The 23,700-nt window shown below is 37.5% G+C and overlaps 1 protein-coding gene and 1 pseudogene across 6 annotated transcripts in view; both read right to left on the bottom strand.

Moving 5' to 3' along the window:
• ANKRD28 (ankyrin repeat domain 28) overlaps positions 1-23,700 on the bottom strand; it is a 202,609-nt gene that overhangs the window by 93,264 nt on the left and 85,645 nt on the right. The gene's annotated exons all lie outside the window — the stretch shown is intronic.
• Positions 14,897-16,990, bottom strand: LOC115523774 (annotated as a pseudogene).

Raw genomic sequence — 23,700 nt, 5'->3', positions numbered from 1 at the left:
GTTTTAATAACGCACAGTATGATGTCACCACATTTGAAGAATCTGGTTGATGGAAAGAAAGGATCTCTCTGTATCACTTCTGCAATTTCTGATGTATCTATAATTTCTTTAAAGTTTTAAAAAAGTATTCAGAAAAATCCTATTATATTTTGGTTTATATGTTGTGTTATAGTGAGCTCCAAAAGGAGTCTATAAAACATAGGCAAGCAAGATTGGACAACCTAGGGAATGAGGCTGTGAGAAAGAAGGGAATCCATGGTAGATTCCAAGCACAGGTCAGGAAAAGGATTGTATCTAAGGGGAAGTATCTTAAGTAAAATCTGGGAACTAAAACTGTACTTGTACATTCTCAATATTTTGTGTAGGAGCTTTTAATATAAAGCAGATTTCAGGATCAGGTTGGAATGAGAGGAAACATATAGGGTAGGAAAACCAAAAAGTGAAAAGTCAGAAATGCTAAAGTGAAAGTGAAACAGAACATTTGTACAAGAAATACTTAGAGACTGTGAGAATTTATCCACTTACATGGATTCAACCACGAGTTTCATAGCAAGGACTCAATTCTGTAATTCTGTCCTTGTCCAGTAACTGAAAGTGTTTATATATATTAGTTGTAACCTCTTAAGAATAATAATCCTAAAAATCTCAACAATCAACACTTATCTAGTGCTTACTTTCTGCTAGGACTGCCCCAAGCACTTTACCCTGCAGGGTTAAGGAACCAATGTATTTCCTTATTCTACAGATAGAGAAATCAAGGCACAGGAAGGTTTAAGGAACTTACTCAAGATCATGTGGCAGTGGCAGAATCAACATTCAAACACAGGCAGTTGGGCTCCTAACTTCTTACACAGCCTCTATTTGTAATGTTCCATTATGCACGGGAGCTTTAAGCACCATGGTCTGCTTAAAACTAATAATTCTCCTTCAAAACATTCTGTGGCCTGACTTCACTTTTCTTACCAAATTTTAATCAAAATTTTCTTAGTAATTTTTTTCCCTTTCTTTTTTATCTGTACTATCAGACTGAAACTCCCATGTATAGTAGTCAGCTATTAACTTCCAATGCTGTTTGTGGTCCACAGAGTTCAGCTGAACTTACCTAGGACTTTATCAGATCCAATCTTGTCTTACCCTTTCATAAATAAGTTATAAGGCCTGGCTGTTCTCAAAACTGCACACAAGGAACCTCAGCCTTGGGATATGGTTCTGTAGGGTGCTGGTGGATATCTGTAGCTGCTTCAAATAAAACTCTAGCTTACTCTGGTACATAAGTGGTACTTTGTATACTTATAGCTGTTTGGAACAATCCTTAAATTGTGTTTTATTTACTTATTTAGTTTTTAAAATTTCATTTTAGGGAGAGACAGAGTGCAATCAGGGAGAGGGAGAGGGAGAGGGAGAGGGAGAGGGAGAGGTAGAGGGAGAGAGAGAGAGAGAGAGAGAGACAGAGAGAGAGAAGCTTAAGCAGGTTCCACACTCAGTGTGGAGCCTGATGCAGGGCTCAATCCCATGACCTGGGCTGAAATCAGAGTCAGATGCTCAACCGACCAAGCCACCCAGGTGCCCTGATTATGTTTTATTTTTAAATTCACTACTATCCTCCAACCTTATCGTCTCATCCTCAAATCACGTTAGAGATCCAACCGGTTTACCTGCTAGCAGATCAAACCTGGAAGACAATTTCACATTCATTAGCTACCCTGCTCAATCCCTGTAGTGACTGTGACCACCACCAATCATCTCCACTCTACCTCTATAACCTGATATTCAAAAGCCACTAACCTATAGCTGGAACCACAATAGTTAATTTCTATTAACAGAATGAGTAATGGCACATTGTCATCTTTCACCTTTGTTCCCTTTGCCCAGAATGTCTTTCCCCTACCCAAATCCCTTCCAGTCTTCATAGCCCAAGTTCTATCTCCTTTACCAAGGCTTCAAGACCATGTGAGTACACTCAAATCACTCTGTGTTCCCTATTATGACATTGTCATCTGTACCACACAGCTGACATTTTGGTTATTGTTCAATTTTGGGTTTATGTCATGGCTTCATTATTAAGTAATAAATATCTAGAGAAAATAAGTTGTCTAATTTTATGCCCATATAGTACTTGACTCAAAGTTATATACCTCATAGGCACTAGAGAGGTTTAAATAAATTAAAATATTAATGAAGAAAATTTGCCATGAATCATGATATTCTAATGTATTATAGGTTGTAGAAGATTTCTATAATTGACTTTGGGGTCCTAGAACAAAGCACATTCTAGAACTGCCTCTAAGAGATGGCTATCCAAATTACTGGGTACAGACAACTCTTCATCAATGAATTAAAACCCAGTTCTAAAACGTATGCTATCGCTCTTTCCCAAGAAATATTATGAAAACCTCTATGGAAACTTAAAGTTTCAGATTATGACATGAAAAATCATTAGCATTTAGCAGACTAATATAACTTGAAATAAAAAGTGTTTCAACTAAGTACATTATTGTCTTGTTCTCTAATTGCCCTTAATAGTTACTATTTATTTAATACAGGTATTAGATATTACTGGGTGCAAGTGACAGAAATCTAAATTAAACTAGTTTAGGCAAAATGGACTTATTAAAAAGAGTGAAATGCCTCATGGAATTGGGTATCAAACAAACAAAATTTAGGTAAGGAAGGGGCATGGCTAGACCATAAGAACTAAAATCAAGCACTTTACACATTCAGGACCACTTTTTGTCTCTGTTTTTCCATGTATCGGCTTTTTTTTCCCCCCTTCACCAACAACACTTTTCCTCATAGTTAAAAAAAAAAACAAAAAAAACAAAAAAACATCCATAGAGATCCTGAGATTTACTCTTAGAACTTCAGTAGTCCAAAGAGAAGTCTTTTAATTCCAAATCCTAAAATAGTATTCTGATTGACTCTATTTTGGTTAGATCCTACTCATGTATCAATCAAGTGAGAATAGGCAAAGAAGTTATATTTTATGTACAAAATACAATATCAACATACTGATCACAGTAACTATGTGGAATGGGGAGAGTTTCTCAGAAAATGAGGGCAACCCTACAGATCTTTATTTTGTGGTAGGCATTGCATAAAGCACTTGAAACAGCTGTTTTATTTTGCAAACTTACTGTATAGTTTACCATATTATTTTTAAAGATGAGGAAACTACCTCCAAACTCATGCTTTTCATTAAAATGTTCTATTGACAATTATAATTAACAACTACAACTAAATGCAAGCAGTCCATTCAATCCCTATCTATTCGAAGCTGGACCAGTTGTGGCTTCTCTTGAGAGTCTTTGAAAGCAGCAAAACTGCTCCAAGTAAACTGCTCAGCAATTTGGGCTGGAGGTGGAGTTTCCCCACACCTTAAGCTGGAGGGGGAGTTTCCCCACACCTTAAGGAAGCTGAAATCTAGCTTATTACTTTTAGACACAGGACAGAACTATCACTAACTTATAAATGATGCGTTTCTCTATTCCCTTTCTATAGTCACACAGAAAGGAAAAGGAATAGCTAAGGAACAATCAGGTAATAAAGAATACCACCTTTCTTTTCATCCCTTTAGAAAAGCTGTATTAGCTAGATTGAGATCAGGATTGTATATATTTAAATACTAGAGACGCTGCATAGGTATGTATGTCTAAACTCCTAAGTTTCTGAAAATTTAGCAATAATAATTCTACCAGACAATTTACCAATGAACAATGTAATATAATCAGCTATGTTTTAAATAATATAAATGAATCAGTTAATTCTTCTGGTTAAACTAAAAAACAAAAACATTTCATCTCAAATAACATATCTTACACATGGCAAGGGATTCTTCATAAATCCTAATCTCTTCACTACAACAAAGGTAATCCAATCTTTAAGAAACCCAGAACAATACAATGGATGTTTAATAAATATTTCCTAGCTTGAATTTATCAAACTCATGGTCAAAACTCCTAAGACAGATAAAAATTAAAGTCAAACAGAAGCACAATTCAAAATGTAAAGTAACTGCAAGAGTTTAGTTTTTGACAGTAACAATCACTTTGGATGATAGTAGACAAGAAGATTTTACATGACCCCTCAGTTATTTTACAAAGAACACTGTAATCAACATACTCTAGGGAAGCTAGGGAAGGGGAGTAAGAGATAAGGAAGGAGAAAGAGAGGCAGGAAAAGGGAGAAAATTATTCTCTTAGTTCAACTCTGTATTAATGGGATTTTTAAAGCAGCACTATCAGGACACAAAATTAATGTTGACAATTAGTGCTTTAATTGTATTCTATGTAGCTTTCCAAGTACAGAAAAACACTAACTAAAAATGGTTTAAGGGGCATCTGGGTGGCTCAGACAGTTAAGTGTCCAACTCTTGATTTTGGCTTAGGTCATGATCTCACAGATCTCACAGCACAGACCTGCTTGGGATTCTCTCTCCCTGTCTCTGTGCCCCTCCCTGGCTCACACTCTTTCTCTCTCAAAAAAAATAAGCATTTTTAAAAAATGGTTTAAAAATAAGATTTACTCTTATACAGGATAGGGGCAAAACTGGTTGATTTAGCAACTCAAAGACATCATCCAGGTGTAAGAAATTCTACCTTTCTACTTTGCCATCCACAACCACATAACCAATGTATAGGCTCATCCAAGCTAGTTCACCCCAAACAACAGCCAGTAGCAGGGGAAAAAAAGCCATCTATTCCTCTCTTGTGCTCTTATTTTTTATATTAAAAAAATGTTTTTTTAGTTAACATAATTGTTGGGGCACCTGGGTGGCTCAGTCAGTTAAGCAACCAACTTCGGCTCAGGTCACAATCTCACAGTTTGTGAGTTCGAGCCTCGCATCAGGCTCTGTGCTGACAGCTCAGAGCCTGGAGCCTGCTTCAGATTCTGTGTCTCCTCTCTCTGTCCCTCCCGCCTCCCCCCCCCCCGCCAAATAAATAAACATTAAAGAAATGTTTAAATAAACATGAAAAAAACTATATAAAAAAGAGACAATTGTTTTAGATTCACAGCAAAATGAAGGGAAAGTACAGAGATTTCCAATATACTCCCTACTTCCAGGCGTGCACAGCACCCACCATTATCAACGGCCCCTAATAGAGTGATACATTTGTTACAATGTACAGTGTAGGTGATGGACCTACACTGACACATCATAATCCAAAGTTTACCTTGGGTTTCACTCTTGATGATGTAAATTCTATGGGTTTGGACAAATGCATGATGACACTTACCTATCATTATATTATCAGAGTATTTTCACTGCCCTAAAAATCCTCTGTGTTCTACCTGTTCATCTCCATCCCCCACCAACCCTTCATGTTTATACTATCTCCATAACTTGATACTCTGCTGTTAGGTGCATACACATTAAAGTTTGTTATTTCTTCCTGAAGAAATGACACTTTTATTATTTAACACCCTTCTTTATCCCTGATAACTTTCCTTGCTCTGAAGTCTATTCTGTCTGAAGTATATATAGCTACTCCTGCCTTCTTTTGATAAGTGCTAGCGTATTTTTCATCATCCATTTACTTTTAATCTATAGATTTCTTTTTATTTAAAGTAGGTTTCTCAAAAACAACATATAATTGGGTCTTGTTTTACGATCCACTAATGACAATCTCTTTTAACTGGTATACTCAGAGCATTAGTGATACAGATGGATTATTATCTACTATTATTTGCTACATTTTTGTTTGTTTCCCTCATTTTTTGTTCCTGTTTTTATCCTTCACTCTTTTTCTGCATTTTGTGGTTTTAACTGAGCCTGTAGTATGACTCTATTTTCTTTTCTCAGAATATTGGTTATACTTGAAAAATAATTTTTTTAATGGTTGCCCTAGAGTTTACAGTAGAAATTCACAACTAATCCAAATCTATTTTCAAATATCACGATACCACTTAATAGGCAATGTCTTATTAATAACAAATTAATCCTAATTCTCCTTCCTGTCCCTTGTATCATTGCTGTCATCCATTTCACTTACATAGAAGTATAAACAATGAAAAAAATATATATGTGCGTATACACACACACACACACGTTGTATATACGTAGGACATATATATACACATATATAAGCACACATAATACAATGTTACTTTAAACAAGCTTATACATTAGATTAAAAATAAGAAAACTATTTTCATTTTACTTTGACATACTCAATTCTCTTCCTTATATAAATCTGAGTTTTTGATCTGTATTATTTTCCTTCCATGTAAGAACTTCATTTAACATTTCTTACAAGGCAGGTCTACCAGTAACAAACTTCTTTAATTTTTATTTGCTTAAGAAAATCTTTATTCTCCTTTACCTTTTTATTTCACTTATGTATTCATTCATTCACTCATTCATTTATGAGAGAGAGCTAGTGAGCGCAGGGGGAGGGGCAGAGAGAGAGCGAGACATAGAATCCCAAGCAGGCCCCACGCTGTCAGTGCAGAGCCCGACACAGGGCTCAAACCCACAAACCATGAGATCATGACCTGAGCTAAAATCAAGAGTCAGATGCTTAACTGACTGAGCCACCCAGGCACCATTCTCCTTTACCTTTTTAAATATTTCACTCCACTCTCTTCTTGCTTGTATGGTTTCTGAGAAGTTGAATATAATTCTTATCTTTGCTCTTTTATAGGTACGGTATTTTTTCTCTATCGTTTTCTACAATTTGCAAAATGATACACCTAGATGTTGTTTGTTGTTGTAGCTGTGTTATTTATATTTATATTGCTTAGTGTTCTCTGAACTTCCTGGATATGTAGCTTAGGGTCTTTAGTTTGGGAAAATTCTCAGTCATGATTGTTTCAAATGTTTATTCTGCTCCTTTTTCTTCCTTTGCCTTTTGGGATTCCTATTACAAGTTGGTTACACCTTTTGTAGTTGTCTCATAGATACTCTGTTATTTTAAGTCTTTATTTTCTTTGCTTTCTCAGTTTATGAGGATTCTATTGTTAGGTCTTCTAGCTCAGAGATTTTTCTTCAGTTATGTCCAGTCTATTTAAGAAGTTCAACAAAAACTTTTTCTTTTTTTATCTTTTACTGTTTTTGATCTCCAGCATTTCCTTTTGGTTCTTTCTTAGGATTTCCATCTCTCTTCAAACTGTGCTTTTTGCCTTTTATATATCTTCTAATTTTTTCTTGATAACCAGACATGATGTACTGGGTAAAAGGAACCACTGTAAATAGGCCTTTCATAATTAATGTGTTGTGAGGTGTGAGGGGAGGGGAAGTGTCCTATGATTAGGATTTTTATTTAGTGAGCTTATACCTCTGGTCTGTGAACTTCACAAGTGTTTCCCAGCCACCCTCCCCCGCCTCCAGGTGGGACAGAATGGCTAGAGGGGGCCGGAGTTGGGTATTTCCTTTCCTCCAGAGTCAGTCAGCCTCTGGTTAACTAGTCTCCCCCAGAGGGCAGGCCTTGTTAAGAACAGAGTGCTCTGGGGGCACCTGCATGGCTCAGTCAGTTGAGCATCCGACTTCAGCTCAGGTCATGATCTCACAGTTTAAGAGTTCAAGCCCCACATCAGGCTTGCTGCTATCAGCGCAGAGCCCACTTCAGATACTCTGTCCCTCTCTCTTTACCCCTCCCTGGTTTGCACTCTTTCAAAAATAAATAAAACATTAAAAAATAAAAAAGGACGGAGTGCTCTATCATATTTCAAAATGCTCCCCACCCCCCCACCCCGGGCCCCTGCTAGAAGCGTGAAGGGTTTTCTCTGATATTTACTGTGAGAACCTCATTTGGCTCCTGGAGGTAAACCTTACAATACTGTGGTGGCCTGTGACTGGATCCCCTGGTGTTTTCAACTCTCAGAATTATCCACACTGAACCTTCAGCAATCTGTCAATTAAAGTTCAGTTTTTCCTTCCCAGAACTGATTCCTGAGCAGTTGCTACTCACGAGTCTGCTCTTCAAGCCTCAGCTTTCTATGTTCGTTTGTGTCTATCCGATCTTAGGGGCAGTGGTTTGCCCTGGGTCACAAGAAGGGCTGTTATGGACCCAAGAAGAGCTGTTAAATTTTCAGTCTGTTCAGCTTTGTACTTGTTAGAACAGAGTGGCGACTTCCAAGTTTCTTACATATGGAACTAGAAACCGGAAGTGTCCTTTATGTCTATTTTTAATCAGTGAGGAAACTGCCCCAAGGCATCCATGTAACTTTCTCTCACTTCTCATTGTCCAGTCTTGTGTCACCTGCTATGCCTACATCAACCACTTGATTATGACACCCTGGAGGTAGGAAGGGGATCATTTTCCAGTGACATGGGGGATCAGATGCCCAAACAAAATCAGAGCTCTGCGCATTAGAGGAAAATGGGAAACAAATGGGCACTAACAAAATAGTCAAAGTTTCTGCCACTTTGTGATTTTTATATAGCCTTTGATGTGTGTAAGAAAAGTAGAACAAGAAAGACACCTAGAGAAAATATTCAAATCAATATTGTTACCACTCACTGAAAAGGGTAACAGAAGAAAAAAGGAACCATTAACTTGATTCTTAACTAAATCTGCTGAAATATCCTCCCGTTCCCCCCAAATTGTTGTGAAATAACCCAGACTTAAGTGATATAATTTAGAAAGCAAATATAATAGTTTAATGAGTTGTCATAGTAATATATTAGGGATAGAAATAGCCTTAGAGAGCAAGTTCAATCACCTCATTTTACAAATGAGAAGAACAGGGCTCAGAGAGGCTAAACTACTGAAAGACAGACTAGAGTCTAGTTTGCCTGATTTACAGATCAAGGTCCTTCTTGCTGTTTACATTCTGGACTCTTCACTTCCTTGGAGTTTAAATAAGTTAACAGCAACAGTGATGTAAGCAATCAGTCATTCATGTGCATGTGTTTATCTCTAAATATCTGAACATATGTTAGATTCTGGAAAATAATGTATTTTTAAAAATCATACCAGTAACAAGGGATTCCTCACCCTTATGTAACTGTAGAAGTATGGTCCCACTCTAGAAAATTTTTCCACAATATGGCAATCTTAATATTCTTTTCTACAGCTCTCTATTTGGGTTAGTTACAAGTAGGTGATACTTACAAAGTCTGGGAAAAAGAGTGAGAGATTTTCATTTCTTAGAAAAGAATCAGAACACAGGTGAACCTACCATAAGACAAATCATTTTAGCATAAAAATACCACATTCTTGTCTACAAGACTATACATGCAACTGAAAGATTTATATATTTAAACCAATTACTAACACTTTCAGTTTATGGCTAGTAAACAAGTAAGATACATCTAACAAATAGCTTCACTACTCACACTTCTTGATCAAACTTTTTTTTTTTGATCAAACTATTTAAAAAACTAAATTAGTGCCTTGGAGTGACAGGACATTTCACTCCATTAATAAACAAATACCTGAATGAGGCTACCCAAACATGCCCTCACTCAACTTTAAGTATTAATCTACAGCAGTGGTAACATTTTATACAGGAACAACTTGAAGAAAAATAAATCTAGACTGTCACAAATATATGCACATACACTGTCTATAACCATGATATTTAACTGTTAAATTAAGCATATATTCCAACTTAATAAAGGTAATCTGAATATGCAACACTCGTAAATTATACATTTCATAACCTTAAAACTTAATTTAGAGTAGAACTTTAAAATCATGTAAGTTTCAGATTCTACAGCTACTATCAAAGGGGGGGGGGAATCTTGAACTTGAAATATACCAGTTATTTATTTATTTATTAACTTTTTATTTTTATTATGAAATTTATTGTCAAATTGGTTTCCATACAACACACAGTGCTCATCCCAACAGGTGCCCTCCTCAATACCCATCACCCACCCTCCCCTCCCTCCCACCCCCCATAAAGCCTCAGTTTGTTCTCAGTTTTTAGGAGTCTCTTATGTTTTGGCTCCCTCCCTCTCTAACCATTTTTTTTTCTTCCCCTCCCTCATGGTCTTCTGTTAAGTTTCTCAGGATCCACATAGGAGTGAAAACATATGGAGTCTGTCCTTCTCTGTATGACTTATTTCACTTAGCGTTAACACTCTCCAGTTCCATCCATGTTGCTACAAAAGGCCATATTTCATTCTTTCCCATTGCCATGTAGTATTCCATTGTGTATAGAAACCACAATTTCTTTATCCATTCATCAGCTGATGGACATTTAGGCTCTTTCCATAATTTAGCTATTGTTGAGAGTGCTGCAAACTTCTTTTTTTTTTATTTATTTTTCAATATATGAAATTTATTGTCAAATTGGTTCCCATACAACACCCAGTGCTCATCCCAAAAGGTGCCCTCCTCAATACCCATCACCCACTCTCCCCTCCCTCCCACCCCCCATCAACCCTCAGTTTGTTCTCACTTTTTAAGAGTCTCTTATGCTTTGGCTCTCTCCCACTCTAACCTCTTTTTTTTTTTTCCTTCCCCTCCCCCATGGGTTTCTGTTAAGTTTCTCAGGATCCACATAAAAGTGAAAACATATGGTATCTGTCTTTCTCTGTATGGCTTATTTCACTTAACATCACACTCTCCAGTTCCATCCACGTTGCTACAAAGGGCCATATTTCGTTCTCATTGCCACGTAGTACTCCATTGTGTATATAAACCACAATTTCTTTATCCATTCATCAGTTGATGGACATTTAGGCTCTTTCCATAATTTGGCTATTGTTAAAAGTGCTGCTATAAACATTGGGGTACAAGTGCCCCTATGCATCAGTACTCCTGGATCCCTTGGATACATTCCTAGCAGTGCTATTGCTGGGTCATAGGGTAGGTCTATTTTTATTTTTCTGAGGAACCTCCATACTGTTTTCCAGAGTGGCTGCAACAATTTGCATTCCCACCAACAGTGCAAGAGGGTTCCCGTTTCTCCACATCCTCTCCAGCATCTATAGTCTCCTGATTTGTTCATTTTGGCGACTCTGACTGGCGTGAGAAATATACCAGTTATTTAATGGTGAAAGAGTAAATGTTTTCCTTCTAAGATCAGAAACAAGGCAAGGATGTCTACTCTCGTCATTCCTATTCATTCTCATACTGGAAGTCCTAAGTCAGTAAGAATAAAAAGAAGCAAAAGGCATATAGATTGGGAAAGAAAACATAAAACTGTCTCTATTTATAAATGACATATTGTTCATGGAGAAAATCCCAAGAAAATTTTTTGTAAAAAATCCAAAAATGAGTTTAGAAAAGTTGCTGAATGCAAGGTCAATATACAACAAGCAAATGTATTTCCACATACTAGCAATTAACTGGAAATTAAAAATGTTAAAGACTTTACATTTACAATACAAAAGAATGAAAGAAAGAAAAGCCAGAAAAATGCTTGGGTATAAATCTAATAAAAACTTGCAGGATCTGTATACGTTCACTGTAAGATACTCATTAAAGACTTACAGAAAACCTACATAGAGATAACATGTTCATGAATTAGAAGACTCATTATTGCTAAGATGTCAATTTGATCTATGGATTCAATGTAATCTTACTCAAAATCTCAGCAGGATTCCTTTTAGATATTAATGATCTAAAATTTACATGGAAAGGCAAAGACACTAGAACAGCCAGAGCAATTTTGAGTGAAAAGAACATAGTTGGGGGGTGGGGGTCTTACACAGTGTGATTTCAAGAATTTCTATGAAGGGGCGCCTGGGTGGCTCAGCTGGTTAAGCGTACAACTTCGGCTAAGGTCATGATCTTGTGGTTCAGTTCTTGAGTTCAAGCCCCACATCAGGTTCTGTACTGACAGCTCAGAGCCTGGAGCCTGCTTTGGATTCTATCTCCCTCTCTCTCTGCCTCTCCTCCATTCACGCTCTGTCTTGCTCTCTCTCAAAAATAAAAATAAACAATTTTAAAAAAAGCTCAAAAGCATTAACCATACAGGAAAATACTGAAAAATTTGACTACATTAAATTAAGACCTCATGTTCAATGACACAAGAGTGAAAAGTCAAGCTGGACTGGGAGAAGACATCTGCAACATACACAGTTCACAAAAGGTTCATATTCTGCATACATAAAGAAATGTAAATTAATAAGCAAAGAAAGAGAACTCAAAAGAAAAATGGGCAAGAGATTTAATAGGCATTTGATAAAAGAGGCTATGTGAATGTCTAATAAACATATAAAAAGGTATTTGACATTGTCATCAAAAAAACCTCAAACTTTGTACAAATAATGAGACACACTAACTACTACATTACAAAACAAAGTTTTAACTACTACAAAACAAAAAGGATGTAGTCCAAAAATGTGGAGCAAAAAGAAATCTCATACAATTTTCATGGGAGTATAAATTGCTTAATACAGCATTCTCATTTAAGCTGAATGAACGTATGCAGAGCCTATATATCAGAAATTCTGAGTGGGCATATATCCTAGAGAAATGCATGCTCATGTGCAACAGAGGCACGTTTCTGAATAGGTGCATTATTCATAATAGGCAAAAAGCTGGAAACAACTATCTATCAACAGCAGAATATGGATAAACTGTGGTGCATGCATTCAGCGGAATATTATGAATAATCTTAGGTTCATATAACACGGGTAAAGTTTTGAAATAAGATAGTGCCGTGCAGAAGAACCCAGATCCAAAAGAATATATGTTGCAAGATTCATTTAACTTAAAAATATGCAAAATTAAATTGTATTGTTTGGAGAGGAAAGATTAAATGGCAAAATTATAAAAGAAAACAGAGAGAGACTATCATACAAGTCATAGTAATGCCTATATTGCAGGATGGGAATAAATACTTCTGATCATAAAGTGGGCACCAAAACAGCTTTTGTAGCAATAGCAACATTGTCTTTCTTGATCTGGGTAGAGGTTACATTTAATAATTCATTATAGTCTACATTTGTTTTACGTATTTTTGAGTATTAAAAGATTTTTAAAAGATTTTTTAAAGTTTTTTTAAAAGATTCAAAGAATCTTTTTTAAAATTTTTAAATTTTTAAAAGATTAAAAGGAGAAAAAACACTGAACATGAGTGTTCAATCACTTGTCTAAAATATCAATTAAAATACAACTGAACTAAAAGGAAAAGCATATAAAAACCTGGCAGAAGACATAGGACCTAATATGGTATTTCAGCTTAAGAACAACAGGAGCTTTCTTTGTTGGTTGGGCAAGTTTTGTTCTCTTGAACTAATGTTCAAAATGAAAACGAAAAAAAGTCACCTGAAAATTGAAAAAGAAAACTACTCACCCCTTGCACCCATGCCCTTCCCCCAACCACCAATTTGGGTCTACAAAGGAATTAAGAATAAAAACAGAAATTATGTTGACAGAAATTTGTGTAAGGCATCTTAAAAAACCCAAACAAAAAAATTAATGTAATCTAGCTTCTATGTAAACAAAACCCAAAACCCTCACTGTACACATTTATCTTCCAAACTAATGATAAAAACTTGACATAAAGCATTTCACAAATCATATTTTTCTCATATGCAGAGATAAATGTATTCTAAAATATCTTTATTATTAATTTATTGAGCTTGCACAAGAGAACATGATTTAAATCACTGTGGTAATATTCAAATCATTAGTTCTGTATAAAAACTACCAAAGAAAATAATGGTACATTATTAGTTTAAAATATTTATGTTGTTTACCTGTTTTACACAACAAGTAATTATAATAAGATAAGGAAAAACATATCTCAAGATGTGTCACTGTAATTTTATGGAAAATGTTTATTCATTTAGTAATTAATCTATTATTAATTAAATCACTCACTTTCATCCTAGGTAATTTAAGATTATGTAATTAAAATATGTTTTCTTGGGGCGCCTGGGTGGCGCAGTCGGTTAAGCCAGGTCACGATCTCGCGGTCCGTGAGTTCGAGCCCCGCGTCAGGCTCCGGGCTGATGGCTCGGAGCCTGGAGCCTGTTTCCGATTCTGTGTCTCCCTCTCTCTCTGCCCCTCCCCCGTTCATGCTCTGTCTCTCTCTGTCCCAAAAATAAATAAAACATTGAAAAAAAAATTTTTTTTTAAAAAATAAAAAAAAATATGTTTTCTTTGTGACTACATGATTTGGGTGGGATGGGACAAGTTGTTTCCTTTCCCAAATCTGACTCTGGCTATTACAGGTACTTTGTTGCTGTTGCTGTTTTCTTGTCAAACATTTATTTATTTATTCCATGAAACACTCAAAGTTTAGGTCAGTGGGAAACAATTTTAATCAAAGAACTGTACAATTTCTTCCCACATATTTTGATTTGTAATAGGAAATGACATTGCAACCCATTTTACTAAAATATTACAAAATATTTACAAGAAAATATTAAAATAGGTCAAACACAAAAGGCAAGATGGGGTAAAATAAACTTTTTTCAGAAATCTCTACTCCAGTGCCAATAGCACACAAGAAGAGAATCAAAACAAATAAGTAACAAAGATTCCCTGACCATGTTGCCAAAGAACTGGAGAAGGGAAACAAACGGGATGAAAATGGTGGTAAGAAGGGAATAGATGTTAACAGCCTGGCTTCAATAACCAATCTATTCTGAATGAAATAACTCTCTCTTATATGCAATAAATTCTGAACAAGGCTAAATTTTAGGATACTTCTTGAAATGAAATTTAAAAATACCCTGGCAGCTCTTTCACTAAGTTTAATACGAGCCTCTTTCCCCATGAACCACTCATGCCTATAGAAACCCGTTCTGGCATTAAAAGCTGTCACAGCAGGGGCGCCTGGGTGGCTCAGTGGGTTGAGCATCCGACTTCAGCTCAGGTCATGATCTCATGGTCTGTGGGTTCAAGCCCCGCGTTGGGCTCTGTGCTGACAGCTCAGAGCCTGGAGCCTGTTTGGGATTCTGTGTCTCCCTCACTCTCTGCCCCTCCCCCACTTGTGCTCTGTCTCTCAAAAATAAACATTTTAAAAAATTAAAAAAAAAAAAAAGCTGTCACAGTAGCCCTTCCATTTCTTTCATGAAAGCTTCATAAGCATCATCCTTAGTTTGCCCTGAAATGGGAACAGATGGACCAGATTTGGGGGCTGCTTTGGCAAGAGGCACAGCAGAATCATCCTCTGACTTTCTCTGGGGAGCAGCAGCAGTCCCTTTGTTCTCTTGATGTACCCTCATTGCAGTGGGCACAAATCAAGTAATCTCCGCCTAGGGATTGGTGATCCATGGCTTGGCTGATGGATGCTGTGGCTTTCTTCTCAATGGTGGCTGCGCTTGTATCATCCGCCTTGGGTTGCTGAATCAAGTTGGGTGGAGCACTTAAAACCCCCGGGTTCAGCAAGGGAGCTGGTGGGAAAAGCCCAGGTGGGGAAGGTCCAAGTACAGGCACCAAAGGTGAGCACATCATGCCAGGACGGGGTGGAGGAATACTTGGAGGTGCAGGGGGAGGTAGCCTTGGTGGGGGTCCCTGAAGAGGAGGGCCAGGAGGCAGACCTGGAAGTGGACCTGAGGGAGGGCCAGGGGGCCAGCCTGGTGGTGGGCCTGGAGGTAAAAGTCGAGGTAAAGGCCCTTGGAGCCCTGGCATTCCAGATGGTCTCAGGAATGGAGGAGCTCCTGGAAGTGGTCCAGAAGGAAGGCCAAGCAGGTGGTCCAGGTGACTGTAAAGGTGGAGCAGGTGGTGGTCCAAGAGGAGGTGGTCCTGGCATGGGAGGTGCTTGTATCTGAGAAGGAGGAACAGACTGCGTGGGAGCTTGCTGCTATGAAGAGGCGGGAAATGTGCCATCAGAAAGAGAGATTCCTCTTTATGCTGTTTTTGTGACTGCTTTTCCGCTTCAGAATCATCAGAATCACCTTCATCATCATCCTCTGAAATTTCTTCTACTGCTCGCCCCTCCTCTGGGACTTCCTGACCTGCCATTTGAAGCATCATGGCTTGAAGAGGAGTCAGCTCCTTCATGTTCTTTTTCTTCCTTGATTTTCCAGGCATATGTGCAAATCTTACACTCAGACCTGACTTTTTTTCTTCATTGTTGTCTCTTTCATTATCATCACAGTGCACAAATTCAGCCCCTTCACTTTCCCATCTGACCCATCAGTGTCGCTGTCATCAGTACTGTCATCATGCTTATCTTGATCCATGTCCTCAGAATACCATCATCTTCACTGGTGCTGGAAACATCATCATCATGACCCCGTTGAGCAAGTTCAGGACTATATAAAATGTCTTCATCCCACCTATGAGGGGGAAAGATCTAGAGCAAAGCCTACTTTACAGCCATACATTTGCAAGACTTGAGGAGGTGGTGGACCAGGGGGAGGACCAGGAGGTTTTCTGCCAGGGGGCAAATGTGGAACACCATGTCCAAGAAGAGGAAGTATAGAAACTACCTGCGTTGAAGGTCATAGGCGAGGACTTTTTAAGGATGGAGCGTGGCTGGGCACCAGGAAGTGGAATGTCCTGGATCAGAATGTTGGAAGGAGCATGTGGCATATCTGGCAAGGGAATGCTCTCCACTTCCACATGCTGAGCATTCTTGACAGCATCAAAATATTGGCTAAGTTGAGCCCTCTTCTGTTCATACTCTACTTCTAGCTTTCTCAATTCTTTGTAAATATCCAGATTCTCTTCCACAGAGTTGTAGAATACGTTAAAAGGTTTCACGCAGCTTTTTACGCTTATCTTCAGCACCTTCTCAATGTTTATTTATTTTTGGGACAGAGAGAGACAGAGCATGAACGGGGGAGGGGCAGAGAGAGAGGGAGACACAGAATCGGAAACAGGCTCCAGGCTCCGAGCCATCAGCCCGGAGCCTGACGCGGGGCTCGAACTCACGGACCGCGAGATCGTGACCTGGCTGAAGTCGGACGCTTAACCGACTGCGCCACCCAGGCGCCCCCTTCAGCACCTTCTCATTTAACTGTTTGCTGCACTGGGTTAAGCTCCATTTCATCCAATTTCTCCATGTCCCGAATAATCTGTTTGGGATCCTTCATCCTTAAAACTGCAGCCCGTACCATCATGCACCGTTTTTTGTTCTTCTTTAATTCTCTCTTCTGGGCTTCTTTTTGATTATTATAGGTACCTTGGTTTATGCACAATTACCAATATATCAGCTATTTAGATTTGTTCATATGTGGCACTGCTCTGGCAACATGAAGAGTGAACCCCATGTTATCAAAAAGTATACACTTGGCTTATGAGGCAGCTTTTAACAATGACTGGCAGCTTCCAGCATCTCCTCTTCACCTATGAAGTTCCCATCATTTCCTGTGCTGCTTCTGTGCTGTGTGTTCAGCAATTGTGCAAACTTTACTTTTATTTAATGATGATGATTTGGACGTTAATACAATAATATGAAAGCTGCTTTCTAGTTGGTCAGGGAAACTAACACTAAGAACTTTATTAAATGCCTTCCCTAGAACCAACTTCTATTCCTAAGCATTGGGGGCAAGATGGGATTTAGTCCCCTTGACAAAGAACTCGGTAGAATATCCCATCTCATTGTCTCTTTAAAGTCAATGCTCTGACAGATCATCAAGAGAATACTGCAAATGATAAAGTTATTACAGAAGAGTGCCTTTGTCCACATGCATTTCAAGCACACATTTTTTCCTTTCCTCCCTCCTTCTCTCTTCTTTCCTTCCTTTCTTCACTCCCTCCCTCCCTTTCTTTCCTTCCTTGCTTGACTCACCCTTCCTATGTCAAAGTGATTTGAATTGTCTAAATAAGTACTGAAGGAGTTGTAAGGCAAAACGACCATGGAAAGAAGCCAGTTTAACTCACTTTGCACTTGGGCAACTAATAGCTGACTGTTCCTACCCACCAAAACCCAAAAACATTCCATACACAAACACAAGCAAGAATACCCACACACAACATAGCCAAACACCTTTAGATCATAAGCTTGTCAAAGTCAGGGACTATGTCTTATTTTTATTCATTCCCTTCTGACACTTCTTAAATGGCTATTATTCACCACAGACTGGGTATAAATACAGGGAATAATTCAAACCAGGTCCCTATATCCAGAGTTAAAGGTACTGAACAAGACACAAGTCAGTTAACATGAGTGCTACAAACAAGAAGTTCAGTGTGCTGTGGATATCTATTAGGCTGCCATAATACACATCCTGGAAGACCAAGAAAGGTGTTCCAGAAAAAGAGATATATATGTAAGTCTTAATACTGGTTCTCCATTGCTGCATAACAAATTACCACAAACTTAGGAGCTTAAGACAGCAGTCATTTATTAATTCACAGTTCTGTAGGGCACAAGTCTAGGCATGGTATGCTGGGTTCTCTGCTCAGGGACGCTCTTAGAGCTGAAATCAAGGTGTCAGTGAGCAATGTCCTCACCAGGAGACCTAAGGAAGAATCCACCTCTAGGTTCATTTAGGTAAAAATTGAGTTCACTGTGGTTGTTGGACTGAGGTTCCAGTTTTCTCCCTGTCAGCCAGAAGTTGCCCTCTGTCTGTTCCTATAGACTGCCCAATCCTTACCATGAGGCTCCCCTCCATGTTCAAAGTCAGCAACACAGAACCTGCCTCACATCAAATCCCTTACTGTCTTTGTTTCTGACTCTAGATACACATTTACTTTTTTTTTTAATATTTATTTTTGAAAGAGACAGAGTGTGAGTGGCAGAAGGGAGAGGCAGAGAGAGAAAGGGAGACCTAGAATCCAAAGCAGGCTCAGGCTCTGCGCTGTCAGCACAGAACCCGATGCAGGACTTGAACCCATGAACTGTGAGATCATGACGTGGGCCAAAGTCAGCTGCTTAACCGACTGAGCCACCCAGGCGCCCCTAGGTCCACATTTAAAGGGTTCATGTAATTAGGTCAGGTCTACTCAGCTAATCTCACCTTCCTAGTCAACTGTGCCAAACGTTATAATCACAAGAGTGCTATCCTATCATATTTACAGTACAGAAAATTATACAGGATATGTACATGGAGGGGGAGTAAGATTCTTGTGGGCCATCTTAGGAATTCTGCCTACTATCAGGGGTAACCTAAAGAACAAAGAGAAAATGAAGATGAAGCAAAGATTGAATTGGAGACAACATGGGCACAAGCGATATCCTGAGTCAGGAAAGAGCAGGGAAGAATAGGGGGAAAAAGTATGTATAACCGGACTTGTCTCCCCAGTACCCAGCACAGTAACTGGCACATAATTTTTCAAGGGAATGGACCAACATACCAAGTTATACCAAATTAAGCTAGCAGGTATTTACTAAGACTTTACATACTTAATAGCTATAGGACAAAAGCTAAGACACTTACTGTAATGTGAAACCACTAGGCAGAATTGAGGGGTGACAAACCAGTGGAGACATCATGGACAGAAAACAAACTGGACATTAAGAAAACTAGGCTCTTATGCTATCTCTGCTAAATATAAGTGACCAAATCAAATAAACTCCAAGACTTTAGTTTTGTCTCATCTTTAATAGAGATGATATAACCACTTAATTTCTAAGATCCCTTTCCAGTGCTACCTATCCTACAAAATGGAAGGCATGGTTCTTGCCCTCAAGCATATTCTATTTAGGAAGTTTAGAATGTAAGTATTAATTCATGTTGTAACCCACACATTGCTCTATCAGTAGTAATATTAAAAAGACAATAGGAAGAATCCTATTTTAAACACTGAATTTATCCTCTTCTATAAATTTAGCAGTAAACAGATATTCCTATGCTAAGATTTACTTGTTCTTCCCAGTAAAAAAAATAAAACACCAAAATTACATATCTTTATTTTATTATTTTTTTTAGGTAGGCTCCATGCCCAACGTGGGGCTTTAACTCACAACCATGAGATCAAGAGTCACGTGCTCTACCAAGTGAGCCAGCCAGGTGCTCCCAAAATTACATATCAATACCAGGTCCTATAAGAATAAGGCAAAGTAAGGTAATGCCACAGTTTGGGGAGAATAGGGACTAGAATTCTCAGGACAGAGTAACAGAGAGAGGATGGTACAGCTAGAAAATGCCAGAGATCTTCAGATTATGCACTTGTATACTCAACTAAGTACTGAGCAGCACAAGTGTATAAAAATACTACCCAAGTCTGGTGAAAAGAAGCATCTAAAGCAATTAAAGTAGTGCTTCTCAACCGTTTTCTCCTTATGATCCTAATCCAGGAGGTTTTTGATACTTTATTTTTCCTAACTGCCCTCATGAAATTTTACTACTACTGTGTATCTATCTAATTTCTATAGTTTAATCCTTTGGAAGGCCATAATCATTGTAATATGCAAGATTCTCTCTCTCTCTCTCATACACACACACACACACACACACACACACACACACACACACACAGCAAAAAAATATATTTTGCCAAGTTGGAGGTGATAGCATCACCAGTGAGGATACATGGATTTTGAAGGAATAGTGCCTGGATTGCATACAGGGAAGTAATCTGTTCCCGCCAGCCAGGGTGAAAAACTTGTGTTTCCTGGAGCACTGGAGAGAGTACTCAAAAAGAAACTTACCTCAGCAGTACTGGATATTTAACATATTTTGAATTAAATACCATTTATAGTAAGAACAAAATTTATAAAATATAAATTTAACAAAGTATGTAAAAGGCCATCCACAGTGAAATTACAAAATCTGCTGAGAGAAATTAAAAATGACCTAAATAAATGGAGAGCTGGGTGAGAAGACTCAATATTGTTAAGATGTTAATTTTTGCCAACTTCACCTACAGATCAACATAATCCAATTTTCTCCCCAGAGACTGACAAGCTGATTCTAAAATATATATAAAAACACTAAGTACTCACACAATTTTGAAAAAGGAAAGAAGTTGATGATTTCAAGACTTATTATAAAATGCTACCATATCACAACAGTATGGCACTGGCATTAACAACTGACTTAATAAAGACACAAAGACAATTCAGTGAAATAGTCTTGTTTTTCCACAAGTACCTAAGAACTGAATATATCTACATATTAAAAAAGTGAACTTTGGCATATACCTTGCATAATATGCAAATATTAACTCAAAATAGTCTGTAGATCTAAATGTAAAATACAAAACTTCTGGGAGATACAAAGAAAATCTACGTGATGCGGAGATAGAGATCTTTTTAGATAAAACACCAAAACCACAATCCATAACAGAATAAATTGATAAACTGGACAACAAAATTTAAAACTTCTGCTCTTCAAATACATTCTTAAGAGAATGAAAACACAACCACAGATTAAGTACTTGTATCCAGAACATACAAAGAACTCTCAAAACTCGAGAGCAAGAAAACAATCCAATTAAGGGGGGAAAAAAAAGCAAAGAAACTAGCAAAAACATTTGCAAGACACTTCACCAAAGAGGATATACAGATTGCCAAGAGGCACATGAAAAGATGTTCAATATCATTAGTCATCACAGAAATGTAAATTAAAACTACAATGAGATACACTGTGGGATAGATACACATCTATTAGAATTTTTAAGATTAGAAAAGACTGACCTTACCAAATATTGGTGAGAATGTGGAAAAACTGGCATTCTCATGTCTTGGTGGTGGGAATGTATAATGATACAACCAATTTGGAAACAGCTGGCAATTTCCTAAAAAGTTAAACATATAGATACCTACCATATGGTCTGATCTTTCCACCACTAGACATTTACCCAAGAGAAAGGAAAGCCTATATTCATACAAAGACTTGTACAGAAAGGTTCATCATAGCTTTATTCGTAATAGATGAAAATGGGAAACAACTCAAATGTCCATCGATAGTTAAGTGGATAAACAAATTGTGTTTATAGTTACAATGGAATACTACTCAGCAACAGAAAAGAACTGTTAATACCATGCCACAACATGTGAGATTCAAAATAATTATGCTGAGTGAAAAAATGCCAGACAAAAGGAAGACATATTGTATAATCTCATTTATATAAAGCTCTAGAAAATACAAACTAATCTGTAGTGATACAAAGCAAGTCAGAGGTTATGGAGAGGCAAATGGAATCTTTTGGAAGTGATGGAAGCATTAGCTACCTTGATTATGGTGAAGGTTTCATAGGTATATGCATATGTCAAAATTTATGAAACAGTGTAATTTAAATATATGTAATTCATTGTATATCAATTATACCTCACTAAAACCTAAAAAAAAAAAAAAAAAAAAAAAGGCTGAGGTACTAGCTGAGACTAACAGACCAATTTAGCTCTGTCTAAAATTTTGGACAGAATTTATGCCATTTTTGTTTTACTACCTAACATATTACTTATATACAGTTATAAGTATAAAAACTCATCAGCATTATTTCAGACTATGCAAGTAAAAGTACCTGATCTTTATTAAAAATATCACAGTTGGGGTACCTGGGTAGCTCAATCAGTTAAGTGTCCGACTCTTGGTTTCAGCTCAGGTCATGATTTCACAGTTCCTGAGTTCGAGCCCCGCGCTGGGCTCTGTACTGACAGTGCGGAGCCTGCTTGGGATTCTCTCTCTCCCTCTCTTTCTGCTCCTTTCTGAGCATGTGTGCACACACTCTCTCTCCCTCTCTCAAAATAAATAAACTTTAAAAAAAAATATCACTGTTTACCCAACATCTATTTATTTATACATGTCCAGTAAAATTGCTTCAAAGAACTAAGAGGACATTTAGTCTATTTGGAAAGATGATAATTTAATAATTTATAATAAATATAAACATTCCAAAAATTTTGCATGTCCACTGAAGCAGAATTTTTGTTTTCTTGGTGAAAAGATCTCAATTTATTTCCAATTAGCAAGATTTAAAATAATCCAAATGCTCTCTAAAAGGGGACTAGTTAAATAAATTACATTATAAACAATAGAAAATGATGTGGCTATAAAGAAAAATGAGAAGTTCTCATTACTAATATGGACTAATATACTACATTCCCAATATATATTCCCCAAATATACTGGAGATGAAAAATGAAAGATGCAGAATGTGTATATGCTAAATAAAAAACAATACATGAATGGAATATAAAAATAAGTCACCATCAGTCTCTAGCTGCAAAAACAGCTAGTTTCATTAGATAATACCTTCTTTGTTTCAGAATCTTCCAAAGCCATTTATAGTCACAATGACAGGATGTAAACTCATTTAAGATCTTGGGGGGAAAACTGACCATTGGTGAAGAAAATTTAAAAATCTGAGGCTAGATGCTAGAAGCACTGGCAAGAATAGAGGAGAGGTGCCATCTCTAGGCACCTAGAAACTATAGAGGAATTCTCTCCTGGGTGTTTACTGAGTTGGTTCCTTGCTCTTCTTCACTCTCCCCCTTACTACTCGATGTTCCATGGAAGCCAGCTAGAAGTTGGGTGGGTACACTTGAGAAGGGGTTGAAGGGTTGGTCACAGGTTCCATTACTAATTACTGTAAGTAGCTAAAAAAGACCATGTGCACATGTACAATTTTAGGGCAGAGAGTGCACATGACCTCAAGTAACGGAGTGAGGAGGTTTTAAGAACTTAGAACACCAACAGTGTGGTATACTGACAGCCAGCAGAAGTGACATGTGGCCACAAGAAAGACTGGTCAAAGATTAGAGCATTTCTTGTTAATTTCCAGAAAAGACTAGAGAACACAGTGAAGGATGGGGGTGGGTAGAATTCAGGCAACCTGTGTAAACTTAGGGTTTACTACTTTGTGTTAACTGCCAACAATATTATTATAATAATAACGAAAACTAATGATGTTTGTATGATGTGTATATATAGATTTGCTGAGCACTTCATCTGACAAAGTAAAATCAACATCATTTCAATGATCCCAGAAAGTACTTTTGAAAGCTTAAAGA

This window comes from Lynx canadensis, chromosome C2 (assembly GCF_007474595.2).
Source record: "Lynx canadensis isolate LIC74 chromosome C2, mLynCan4.pri.v2, whole genome shotgun sequence".
Classification (NCBI taxonomy): Eukaryota; Metazoa; Chordata; class Mammalia; order Carnivora; family Felidae; genus Lynx; species Lynx canadensis.
This window is presented reverse-complemented; position numbering and strand designations above follow the sequence as displayed.